The sequence below is a fragment of the Dendropsophus ebraccatus genome, chromosome 4 (assembly GCF_027789765.1).
Source record: "Dendropsophus ebraccatus isolate aDenEbr1 chromosome 4, aDenEbr1.pat, whole genome shotgun sequence".
Classification (NCBI taxonomy): Eukaryota; Metazoa; Chordata; class Amphibia; order Anura; family Hylidae; genus Dendropsophus; species Dendropsophus ebraccatus.
Genome location: NC_091457.1, coordinates 47,940,379 through 47,954,416, shown reverse-complemented (window position 1 = coordinate 47,954,416; position 14,038 = coordinate 47,940,379). Strand labels below are relative to the sequence as shown.

At 40.6% G+C, this 14,038-nt stretch overlaps 1 protein-coding gene across 3 annotated transcripts in view; it reads right to left on the bottom strand.

Moving 5' to 3' along the window:
• The window catches only part of ANO3 (anoctamin 3), a 368,385-nt gene that overhangs the window by 254,194 nt on the left and 100,153 nt on the right, over window positions 1–14,038 (bottom strand). The window lies entirely within an intron of this gene.

Sequence of the window (14,038 nt, the reverse complement as noted above, 5' to 3'; positions counted from 1 at the left end):
ATTTTTACTTGAAATGTGTGAGACAATAACCAACTGGGTTTTACCAATTGGGAGCATGTCCGATCGCAGTTGACAGTTCCAGACTGTGTACGGACTAACCTTGAACTGATTACACCCAGTTGGTTACTGATATATACTTTATTTTATTAGGAACACCAGAGGAGCGGCACATACCAGAGCTATAACAAAAGATGTTATTACAATGGCACTGCAGGTACATCCTTGTTTGAATCCAAAGAAATTTTCACTTAAATGTCCACACTCGCACACATTTCTATAATTTTTCTAGTTATTATCTTAACATTGTTGCTGACAAAAATCCCTAAAATGGCGAGAAAACAAAAATTATGTTAGAAATTCCAAAAGTGAGGATTGAATGATATTCACTAGTCTTCAGACTGAATCACATGCTCATCTTCTAATAAAAAAAAATTACCACAGCCAACACAACACAAGAGTGGCTTATGTATAACTCCTTGACAATGTTCTTAAGTGGACAACCAGAGCCCTGACGGAATAGAACTGAAGTTGCAAAGGCCTACCAGGGGATGCATAGAACCAACTCTACTTCTTGTGAGGAACTACAGAGACACCTTGAGTACCAGCCTTGCCATGGCCTAAGAGAATTTTCTGCGGCCTTTAAGATGAAGTCAGCCTCATTTGTTCTAGTCTGAGAGGGTAACATTTAATTAAGGACTCTTTGAATTAGAAAACATGGTGGACCTCTGATCAGGTTTGGAAATCTTGTACTCCAGGGAGCCAATCGGTATGAATATAATCACATCAGGTACCCTTACCACCTTAGGGGATAAACTGTTCAAGAACTGTGCTCCCACTTACTTAGGAGATTTATTATTGTTTTGTAGAGTTACACATTGTCACGGCGGCGGCGGCGGCGGCCCGTGTTCCGGGCCACCGCCGCTACCTCCTCCTGCCCCATGCAGCCGCCGGGGTCCTTGTGCAGGGACCCGGCGCTGCTGCTAGTTCGGCCCCTGGGGGCGCCTCACCTCTCCTCCGCTCCTGACTCCGTCTGTGCCGGCCGGCGCGCGTCCCCGCCTCCTAGGGCGCGCGCGCGCCGGCTGTCTCAGATTTAAAGGGCCAGTCCGCCCTTAATTGGTTAATTGCATCTAGCACTCCCTATAAATCCCAGCATGCCCTGTCCCTTGTGTTGGAGCCTCTACATGCTTCCCATAGCGTTTGGCCCAGCTCCCTGTTGTTCCTGATTCCTGTCCGCTACCTAGTCCCTAGTCCTTGTTCCTGATTCCTGTCCGCTACCTGGTCCCCACTCCTTGTTCCTGGTTCCTGCTTCCCCGTTACACTTTGGTTCCTGTGTTCAGCCTGTCACGTGCGGTCTCACCTACAGACCATTGCCAGTACCATCTCCTGCCTACTGCTCCTGCCACGCCTCGCCTGCCGTCACCAGCAACCAAGCCAGGGGTAGCGACCTGGGGGTCGCCTGCCGCAGCAAGTCCATCCCGCCTTGCGGCGGGCTCTGGTGAAAACCAGCGGCCCCTTAGACTCCGCTCCCTGGTGAGGTCAGTGCCATCGCTGGTGACGGTCCAGTGGATCCACTAGTCCAGGCGTTACACACATTAAATTGCATGACTCTCTGAATTGATGTCTCACCATAGCATTAAGGCCACCACCTTCTACTATTGCTTCTACCACCTGTATGTGGTATCACAAGGGCTGAATTTCATCATCCTCTCTTTTCCTTTTTGATGTGAGGGATACTAATGGTTTCTAATTCAAAGAGTCCTGCTACTCAAACTCACCACTGTGACCAAAGCTTCTTACCAGCGGTGGAATCATTGGTACCAGCTGACCCTTGCTATAACATCTGCATTGCCCTCTTTGTTCGGTCATGACATCAACAGTCAGAACATTTCTTTATGAAAACCGCTTTAATCTATATAGGATAGCTATATAATAGTAAAACGAAATGATGTGCAAACCCTTTAAGACAAAAGGACCTCACAGGGATCAGCAGAGCCATGGCGCGTGAACAACTGTGTTGATTGCACAAAGTCCAATAGTCTGTAGTGGCTCACAAAACAGCATATGGTATCATAAACCGTTATTATTGAGATAGTGCCTGTCACCTTATGTTAATAGACTCTTTCGGCTATTCCATGTATACAGAGATTATAAAGCCTCGGACTAAAGTAATATCTTGTGTGTATTGCTGGTTACGTTCTTATTTTTCTGCTTTTTTCCACATGGGAGACCTAGCAATGATCAAGTCGAGTGTCACTTACTCCACATTGTGCACATATTGTCTTCTCATTTATAGATTTTCATGCATAAAATAGCATTGTCACAATGGAGAGCTAATATGTGATTGATGAATGTGTCTGCACAACATGCTCCCTCCAATAAGAGTTACACAGAAAAATTTTAACACAGTGATATCAGGCATATGCAGCAAAAGCACCGATACTGTGTTCATGCAAATCAAAAAGAACTATAACACAGAAAGGGGTTTTTAAAGGGTGTTTTCCTTTGCAATAATTTTTATGCCACAATGCATCAAGATAAAAAATAAACAAATTCAAATACAAAGTACTGTTTTAGTCTACCCCATGATTTTTGCATACAAAAGAACCTAGTGTAATCTGCAATAACACTTCTATCCATCTCCCCTACTTCTTGCTAACCAATACAATCTATATAAAAAAGAAGTAAGGGGCATGTGAAGCACAATGCAATTGCAAAAGCTTGCTCTAGCAACTGAGGTGGGAATCCGTTACAGCCGCTGATCAGCTGGGCGGGCCTGCAACGTGCCGTGATGTACTCGGAAGTGACCGGTCAGCAGAAGGATCATGGCAGCTTTGTAGTTATTGTTTCAGTACATGTAAAGAGAAATAAATCAACATTTTAAATAATCTTGATTAAAAATGTTCCTGTTGTTTTGTTTCTGCAGGTCCTATGCAGACCTATTTGTCTCCATGGTATCATACTGTAAACAATACTATAATCCTGCTTTAATACCCTTCCATCTGTTTCATAAATTTGGCTTATCAAATTTATCAAAATGTCTTGTAGTAAAATTGTCATTGTTGACCAGCCAATCAAAGGACACAGTCTAAAATTTTGAAGTCCCTAGTGATCTAGATTGATCCTCAAGCATATACCCTAGATATTGGACAATTTGACGTTATTTATAATTGGCTCTAGATAGCGTTTAAATGGGATTATGCAGTTTTTGAAAATTGATGACCTGTCCTCAAGATAGGTAATCAATATTAGATTGTCAGTTTCTGACCCCAAGTCTTTGACAAGTGTCACTTGGTGCCCCTGAGCAATACTTCTTATATTCAAAACAGTTATACGTTATACACAACAGAAGTTTGGTAAACAAAAACAAAGCCAAACATCGAAAGATGTATAGGAATAAAAGTATATAATTGAATTGAATGCTCTGCTTTAAAAACACAATATAAAGAAAAGATATGACATGTACTGTAGTTGATGGAGCCTGGTAGCAGCAGAAAAAATAGGACAGGTCATAGTGCTGATGGCAGCACAGATGCCTTCCCTGCTCCTATCACCCACTCCCATCTTCCCTGCTCCTTTCACCGCTCCTGTCTCTCCCCGCTCCCATCTCCCCTGCTCTTTTCACCGCTCCTGTCTCACCCTGCTCCCATCTCCCCCTCTCCTTTCACCGCTTCTGTCTCTCCCTGCTCCCATCTCCCCCACTTCTGTCACCACTCCTGTTTTACCCCGTTTGCTCCCATCACCGCTCCTGTCTCTCCACGCTCCTGTCTCCCCTGCTGCTTCTGTCAGGCGCCTCCTAATCCCCAAGCCAACTTTTTTTCACAGATCACGGAGCGGACTCACAGACTTTGAAAACCACTGGGCATGTGGATGAGGCCTTAATTGTTAATGATACTTGCCGGGCAAATCCGAATAACATATTACTGCTACTAAATTATTATTATTATTATTATTATTATTATTATTGTTATTATGGCTGTTGTTATTATTAGGCTCGGTTTACTTTTGTACTATCAGATCCACTTACAGAGAATCATGAACACCAATGGTTCCTAATACAGCCCCCTGAGTTATAATGGAGTTTGATGGATCCTGTCATGATATTACTGATTAAATTTGCAATAAAGATTGTCTCCAACACAGGTGTGAACAAACCCTTATATGTAAGCATTGCAGCATTAGGCTAGGTTCACACTCTGTATCTGTGCGGCTGTATTGCGGACTGTAAATCATCGGCCGGATTTTTCCGGTTCATGCGTACGCTGGAAAGTATACGATATGCGGCTGCACAGTGCACACTATGAATGAATCTACGGCCCGATCGTAAACGGACCCGTAAAAAATGAACAAGACCATTGTTTGCGGCTGGAAATGCGGCCGTGGATTGACAGGCGGTCCGTAAGGAGTACTTCAAAAATAGCCGGCAATGATGCCGAATGCCGATGCCTCTAATAGTTAATATATTAAATTAATAAAACACATTTTCTTTGTATTAAAGTCCCTTTCGTTGTTCAATAATTTAATTCTAACGAATCCATCATTGTGCAATTAAATATACTGTTAAAATAAATATATATATATATAAATGTATATTTATATATATTTATTTTTTGACAGTATATTTAATTGCACAATAATGGATTCGTTAGAATTAAATTATTGAACAACGAAACTGATTTTATTTCAACGAAAATGTGTTTTATTAATGAAATATTAATTAGTACAGGAAGCTCCAGTAAGCCGTTAATTCATATTGCCGGCAATAGAGCTTTCTGTACAAATCATCACTTTACTTTAATTAAAGCATCAAATGTTTCTTATTGTTTCTTATTTATTGTTATCACAATAGCATTATTAGAAGAAACATTTAGAATTATATGTGCGCTCAGCTGATTGGCTGATCGGCTGAGCGCACATATAATTAGCAGGTCCGCAGCACAGTGACTTCATTGTGCTGCGAACCAGCGAAGAGACAACATCGGGGTGAGTATACAGCTCTCCCCACCCCCTCCCCAGCACTGCACCCCTCCCAGCAAGGAAGGGGGGTCACTTAACCCCTTCCTTGCTGGGATGGGTGCAGTCTGACATCAGTCTGGCCCCCAAGGGGTTAAGAGGGATGCAATACATCCTCCCTTAACCCCTTGGGGGGCCAGACTGTAAGCAGCGATCTGTAAAGATGCTGCATACTGTAAGGAGCACAACACCGCTCACAATGATGGGTGTTGTGCTCCTGTTTGTGTGTTTTTTGTGTGTTTCTCCCTTTTTGTTTTTCAGATATCGGTATCCAGTGGATTACGTCGGATTCCGTGGACTACGTCGATGACCAGCGTTTTTTTTTTTTTTATAATAAAATGGTCAATGAGGGGTGTAGGGGTGTTTTTATTTGAATAAAAAAAATTAAACTTGTGTCTTGTCTTTATTTCTTTACTTTATAGACTTAGTAGTGGAAGCCGTCTAATAAACGGAATCCATTACTAAGTCGGGGCCTAGTGTTAGCCGGTATAAAATGGCTAACACTAACCCACCATTATTACCCCAGTACCCAATGCCACCAGGGGTACTGGGAAGAGCCGGGTGCCAGTGGTCACGGAGCGTCAAAATTGGCGCTCCTGGACCGGGCGGCAGCAGGCTGATAAGATTTAGGCTGGGGAGGGCCTAAACCAATGGCTCTTCCCACCCTGGTGTTACCAGGCTGCTGTCCTTTTGTTTTTAGCCCGGCTGGTTATAAAAATAGGGGGGACACTATGCGTTTTTTTTTTTATCATTTATTTATTTAAAAAAAAAAAACGCATAGGGTCACCCCTATTTTTATAACCAGCCGGGTTAAAAACCAAACGACAGCAGCCTGGTAACATCAGGGTGGGAAGAGCCATTGTTTTAGGCCCTCCCCAGCCTAAATCTTACCAGCCTGCTGCCGCCCGGTCCAGGAGCGCCAATTTTGACGCTCCGGGACCACTGGCACTGGAATCCGACGTAATCCACAGGATACCGATCTCTGAAAAACAAAAAGGGAGACACACACAAAAAACACACAAACAGGAGCACAACACCCATCATTGTGAGCGGTGTTGTGCTCCTTACAGTATGCAGCATCTTTACAGATCGCTGCTTACAGTCTGGCCCCCAAGGGGTTAAGGGAGGATGTATTGCATCCCTCTTAACCCCTTGGGGGCCAGACTGATGTCAAACTGCACCCATCCCTGCAAGGAAGGGGTTAAGTGACCCCCCTTCCTTGCTGGGAGGGGTGTAATGCTGGGGAGGGGGTGGGGAGAGCTCTATACTCACCCCGATGTTGTCTCTTCGCTGGTCCGCAGCACAATGAAGTCACTGTGCTGCGGACCCGCTAATTATATGTGCGCTCAGCCGATCAGCCAATTAGCTGAGCGCACATATAATTCTAAAATATAATTCTAAATGTTTCTTCTAATAATGCTATTGTGATAACATAATTAGAAGAAACATTTTATGTTTTCATTAAAGTAAAGTGATGATTAGTACAGAATGCTCTATTGCCGGCAATAAGAATTAACGGCTTATGGAGCTTCCTGTACTAATTAATATTTAATTAATAAAACACATTTTCGTTGAAATAAAATCAGTTTAGTTGTTCAATAATTTAATTTAAACGAATCCATCATTGTGCAATTAAATATACTGTCAAAAAATAAATATATATATAAATATACATTTATTTATATATATATTTATTTTAACAGTATATTTAATTGCAAAATAATGGAATCGTTTACATTTAATTATTGAACAATGAAAGGGACTTTATTACAACGAAAATGTGTTTTATTAATTCAATATATTAACCATGAGAGGCATCGGCATACTGCAGAGGATCGCAAACCCCGGTAATAGCGATTCCTGTAAACTGTTTCCCTGCTTTCCCAGATGCATCCAGAGGTGTTTGCATCACTTTCTTAAGATTTTATTTGTTATTTTTAGTTGAACCAGATTTCCAAGTAAATGACCGTATGTTTTCAGCCGCATGTCTATTTTTTCCCACGGCCGTAGTTTCATCCGCACATTTACAGCCGCATAAAAAATACAGCTGCACACATACATAGTGTGAACATAGCCTTAGGCTGCATTCTCACTACGTATATTTCAGTCAGTATACGTATATTTCAGTCAGTATATTTCAGTCAGTATTGCAACCAAAACCAGGAGTGGATTAAAAACACAGAAAGGATCTGTCCACACAATGTTGAAATTGAGTGGATGGCCGCCATTTAATGGCAAATATTTGCTGTTATTTTAAAACAACGGCTGTTATATTGAAATAATGGCCGCTATTTACTGTTATATGGCGGCCATCCACTCAATTTCACCATTGTGTGAACAGTTCCTTTCTGTGTTTTTAATCCACTCCTGGTTTTGGTTGCAATAGTGACTGAAATATACGTAGTGTGAACGCAGCCTTAATAGACACATAATATGAACAAAGCCTTTCATATAGGAATGTGTAGAAGATAATAATGTTTCTTACTATTAATACAACGCTGTGTAATTGCTAGTGCTAATATAATCCATCCTTTTATTGATTCCCTCTGCCACATGATCTAATAGGCTTTTCAATTAACACTGTAGAAGCATTTCAATAGAGCAGCATTTTATATGCTGGTCTTAAAGGGAACAAGTCAGCAGAAACTGGGCTATAAAATGGCCATGGAATGATTATGCATTTCATTACTATCAGGCCTACCATGTTTCTTAGTTTGCTGTTAAACCATCTGATGCCTGAAATATTACTTTATTACATTATGTGCATCATATGGTAATTAGCCCTATTAGGTCAAAAAGCAAGGTGCAACTAGCTATGGTGTCTTGCCTGAAATCACGGCTGTCAAGATGTGTGCGTTTATTGACCTGGGAATGATCAGTAAATACAATACTAATAACATCAGCTTCAGCTGCATCAATGCCAAAGAACAGCCGTATATAGCTGACAGATTGGTGGTCCCTTTGATTGGTGATCTTTTGTCAGTCTTCGCTCAATTGTTCTTGACTATGTTATGGTGCCCTTGACTATAATGGAGGGGAGGGGGCTAACTAAATACTGCAAGGTACATAACTATACACTGCATGGCACCTATATGGGGTACCTACCAACAAGGGGAGACTTAATTACATACTGTAGAGTACATAACTATATACTATAGAGTACCTATATTTCTTACTAGGGGTATCCACCTAACTACTGGGCACCTGTTTATCTAATGCAGATAAATACAGTGCTACCTCAGTTTAAGGGTAACAAGGATTGAGAGCACTTTGCAAGAAAAGCTCAGTTTTTCAAATTTGTAACTTGGTTTAAGAGCTCCCTGTACTGGGTAGAGGGGGGAGGGAGGGGCATGGTCTGCATAGCATGGTCTACAGCTCTGTACGGTGACCCAGGAAGTCTCCCTTAACCCTCCAAATCATAACAGATCCACTTCAGGCTGGGGCTTACATCAGAGGACAGGATTGTGGAGGTAATCTCTTCATAGCTGTAACCCCTTCTCTCCAGACAAAGAGTTCTGCATTTATGTGCCCTCATATGCCCTGCTCATACCTTCATGCATCCTGCAGTCTCTGTCAGCACTTGTGTTTCCTATCCTCTCCATTCCTGCTATAATGTGCCTGCAATTACACTCAGCTATACACATTGCCTTTATAATCTACCTGCACTCACACTCAGCCATTCACACTGCTGTATAGAAGCTGTATAGCTATGTCACTGTCCTCCTGCACAGCTCTCTGATTCTCACTTCCTGATTGGTCCATGCTGAACACACAACCCCTTCTCATTGTTGTCATGTGACCACACAGACCTCTGACAGCAGTCCTGCTTCTCTATTCTAGCCTGTTGTACTACAGTACTGCGTTATGTGCATCTGCAGTTTCATCCTGTATCTACAAACTGCTGCTGTTTTTTCAGGTTTATGCACTTACTATACATTATACTCCACATGCCGATTGCCATACTGTACAGTCACTTATAATATCGCATATTCAGCTGTTTCTAAATGTTTGTTTCATTTGTTTTACATGTTATTCATAATTTAAAAAAAAAAAAAAACTTTATTTTTGGGGTGTGGAACCAGTTGTCTGCATTTTAATTATTGCTTTGCTTTTGTTCAAAAGTGATTTGGATTACAAGCATGGTCGTAGAATACCTACTTGGAGGGGGATCATTGCCATTTGAAGTACCATGGATGGGGTGAAAAAATGACAATGGTGTTGGAAACTCACAGATATTTTGGCTTTCTTTTTTCTTTTCTTTTTTTTTAAGGGGGGTGGGGGGTTGACTTAGCTGCCAAAGTGTCTTGTCCTGGCCCAGACTGAATTCACTGTTCATGCCAGGGCCAAAGGAAGGTTATAGCTAAGAAAGTGAGGTAGAAGCTTGCTAGCTCATCAATCACGCGTGAGGCATAATTACAGGCATAGGGGCTAGTTGGGCTCTGCTCCCTGCCCTAATGGCTAGTTTGGGTTAATAAGTATACAGCATAATTGAATATATATATTTTTTTTTTTTGGCAATAGCAGATTCCACTAAGCCTCATCCACAAGTGATGGAAGCAGCTTAGAAACAGGAAAATGTCACAAACCTTTTATAAATGGCGCTTGTACAAATATTTGTAATTTTTGTATGCCAGAAAACTTAGCTTGATAAATTTCCTCATTGTATATTATATTCATTATCGATAAATGATAGCAAATATTAAATATCTCTGCTTTTGACAATATGTCTGATACGTCTAGTAATCCACAATTACCTCGATGTGCCCTAGGCTGTGTTTATGTTACCATTAAAGACAGTTCTATTTGACATTTAACAGAAAAAAAAGAGCAATATTCAGCGTTCTTCATACCTTCTTTAAATAATGAAGCCACAAATCTTTTGCTATCCATCATGTGATGGAGACATAGTTAGTAACCAAAACCAATAAAGCAATGTGAGCTAAGCCTTAGGGCCCTTTTACATGGGGCCAAACAGACCAATAATTGCCCCGTGTAATAGGCCCAGAAATCACCTGACAAACGGGTTTTGTTACTTGTTGGCAACACATTCCCCTGTTTAACCCCTTGCCGCAAAATGACGTTTGGGAAACGTCATGTAAAGTAGGTAGTTCCTGCAAGATGACGTTTTCCAAACGTCATGCTTTCCCTGCCTCCCCCCGCTGTCCCTAAGTTAGATCGGGCAGCAGAAGGAGGCTGTGTCACACAAGCTCTTCCTAATGCCACTGCCTGGAGGGGAGCTAGGCTTCCCCCCAGAAGTTAACCCCTTAGACGCCGCGGTTAATGCGACCGCAGCATCTATGGGGAGAATCAGTGGCCTCCCGACGATCGGGCGGTGGGAGGAGGCTGAAGCACGTTGCCTTCTCCCGCAGCCACTGCCGATTCTCCCCCCTCCCGGCCCCTTCCACCTCCCAGATGCCCCCCCCCAGATCTCCCTATCCTGGGGTCCGCCCCTCCATCTGTGTCCCCCCCTCCGGATCTCCCTCCCTTGCTCCGTCCAGCCTCATCTGCTCCCCCCCATCTTCATCCTCGTGCTCCTCCGTCCCCCCTCCTGATCTCCCCCCCGTGCTCCCTCCCGACCCGTTGCACCCCCCCATGCTCCCTCCCCTTGCTAACTCACCCCTCGAAGCCACGCGATCGGGGGGCTTCGGGGGGTTACCATAGTAACCCAGACGCTTCCTGGTGCAGGGGTCTGATCGTTTGAGGCAGGGGTCTGATCGTTTGAATGAGAAGTCAGTGTGTAACACTGACTGCTCATTCAGTATGCAGTATAATGTATTACAGCACACATCATGTGCTGTTATGCATTATATTGTATATATGTACCTGAAAAGTTAAAAAACACAAAACACACACATATAAATACATAAATAAAAAAATAAAAGAAATAAATTAAATAAATAATTAAATAAATAAATACATGAATAAATAAATAAATAAATAAATAAATATACACATTTCCTACCCCCCTTTATAAATGATCCCCTATAAATAAAGTAGACATATTTGGTATCACCGCGTCTGTGATGACCCCGTCTATTAACCCGTTACATTAATTATCCTGCCTGATTAATGCCATTAAAAAAAACCTGACTAAAATGACAATTTTTTGTTAATCCTGCCCCCTAAAAATATAGAAAAAAAGATATCAAAACATCACATGTATCCAAAAGGTGTACCACTAAAAACGTCAGCTTATGCCGCAAAAAAAAAAAGCCCTCACATAACTCCATTGGCAAAAAAAAATTAAATAGTACAGGTCTTACAATATGCAAGACACAAACATTATTTATAGTATAAATGCCATAAACTATAACAAAAGCTATATAACATGGATATCACTGTAATCATAGCGACCTTAAGAATAACAATAACATGTCATATGTGTTGTATAGTAAACGGAGTAAAAAAAATGATGAAAAACAGCTGCTAAATTGTGTTTTTTATTCGTACCACGGCATAAAAAATTTTTTATAAAAAATGATCAGGGTCACATGTCCCCCAGAATGGTACCGATGGAAACGTCAACTTGTCTTACACAAATATTTTGGCACCCCAAGGCCTCCGTGACATGACAAAATGGCTATAAAACACCTGAAATAAAATAAAAAGGTCACAAAATTCCACAGGTCTCTGTCATGTCTGAGGTCTGTGGTTGAGTCAGGTGACGCACTGCGGACTTATATGGGGGGTTTCTAGAAACATTGAAATAAGGGGAATAAAAAGTGAGTTCCATTTCTCAGTTAGTATTTGCTGTGTTAGAGGAAAAAATTGATTAAAATTGAATTTCTGCCAAAAAAAAATTAAAAATTAATTTACCCTCCAACTTGCTTAAATTTCTGCGAAACACCTAAATGGTTAATACACTTATGAAATGTTACTTTGAATACTTTGAGGGGTGCAGTTTTTATGTTGGAGGGATTTATGGGGGTAACCAACATATAGACCCCACAAATCCACTTCAAAATTAAACTGGTCCCTAAAAAAATCTGAATTTGAAATTTCCTGAAAGTCCTCTAACATTCTAACAAGTAAAAAGATGTTCACCAAATGACATCACAATAAAGTAGACATGTTGTAGATGTTGCAGTAATAATTAGTTCATGTGGCATATCTCAGAATAACCGTGATAGTTAAAAGCATTGCAGAGTTATAACTACATAAAGAGAGACAGGTCAGATTTGAAAAATAGGCCCTGGTCATTAAGGCCAAAACAGGTTGAAGAGGCAAGGGGTTAATAGAGGTTGTGTGGCCAAAGAATGACAAACATAGATTACTGAAGGGAGACTATTAGCTCAGTAGTGGGCAGGTTAGATTTGTCATATTTAGGATTTTTTTCTGTCATTATTCCGTCATATTTTGTTTCATTTATGAAAGAGTTTACTATTTTGATCAGTTTACACCGGCTGAACTATTTTGGAATTTTATTTGCTTGGAGGGGGCATGGTGGGGGCATGAATTAATTTAGCTACTTTTTTTGCCAGATTTATCATGTGCAATTTTTTTTATTTTGTGCAACAAAAAAAAATAAAAAATGCACAGCAGTACTCCAGTCAGACCCTAGCATAGCTGTTTAGCCAATTTTTAAACCAAAGAAACTCCTAAAAAAAAATTGTGCAAGCACAAAAAATGTTAAGTTTTATAAAGGCCTGATAAATGATAAATTTTAAGCAAGGTCTGTGAGTTTTTGCTCAAATGTGCAAATTATTAATAGGCCACTGAGTGTGAATACGCACCTTCCTATTCTCTTATTCTGCGAGTTTCCAATTATACCCCCTTCCAATTGGAGAAGGATGTCATCAAAACAAAGAACAGCACAGTTGTACGGATGAGAAGGTCAAACAGCAGCACAGGAGTTGTGGGGAAGGTAAGTACTGTATGCAATCTTTTATTGTTTTACTGCACAGGGAGGCATATAAAAACTTTTACATTTCCTTAGAAACTCCTTTAACAGAGTTGTCTTCCAGCAAAATAGGAGGCAGATTGGCTTAAATTTAAAAAAATAAAAAAACTCCCCTCATAGATCTCCTGCTGCTGCCATTCTGATGGTGCTTCCCACCTGGTCCTGTTTGGATGCAAGGAAATGCCTACTCAGGCAGTGTCCTGTATTGGTGGCCACTTCTCTGGTGAGGACCAGGAAGTGGACACCCTCACTAAGTATTGCTCCCCTCCTCCCAAAATAAATAAATAAATAAATAAATAAATAAATAAATAAATAAAATGTGTTGTCTTACAGGAGATAACTGCTAAACTGGCAAAAGTCAAGTCAAGGTTCTTTGGACTTCCTGCTAAACGTTTGGTGTTGCCTGTGTTTTTATCAAGCTTACTTGTACATATCATGGCCAGTGCCACCTAATTATGACACTACCACCTGTACCTAGGACAATTATTGTGCTGAAGTGAAATGAAGGGGATAGGGGGTCACAATATGAAAACTGTCTCTTGGGTGCCACAAGAGCATGCCTGTATACAATAAATATCTAAAGGTAGAGTTTATATAGAATAAGAGTTTGTTTGCTTGCAGAAGTTTTATCATATTTTTGTTGCGGTAAACGCAAAATGATACTAAAATACTGACAAAACATCACATGTAAATACAGTGTCAGTCTCTAAACATAAAATATCTTAAAAAAAAAAAAAATAAAAAAAATAATAATAATAATTGCCCTACCATCTCATTATTGCATATTGTAAAACTAGTAATGACAGGTCATATTTTTACATTTTTATAACTATTAGTATAATAAACCACACATATTATTATTGTTGTTGATGATGATGGTAATGTTAATTAAATATATATATATATATATATATATATATATATATATATTCAAACTATAATACAACATAAAGTAAAGTAAGCATGCAAAAACATAGCCATACTCAGATACATGCTAACCAAGAACTACTAGCAAGTGAAACAGTATCATATTCTAGTAACCCTTTGAAAACCAAGTATGCAAGTCCCAGAAAGGGTTAACTAGTACAACATCTTGTGTTGACGCGGCGGGCACAGTTCAGTGTGCAC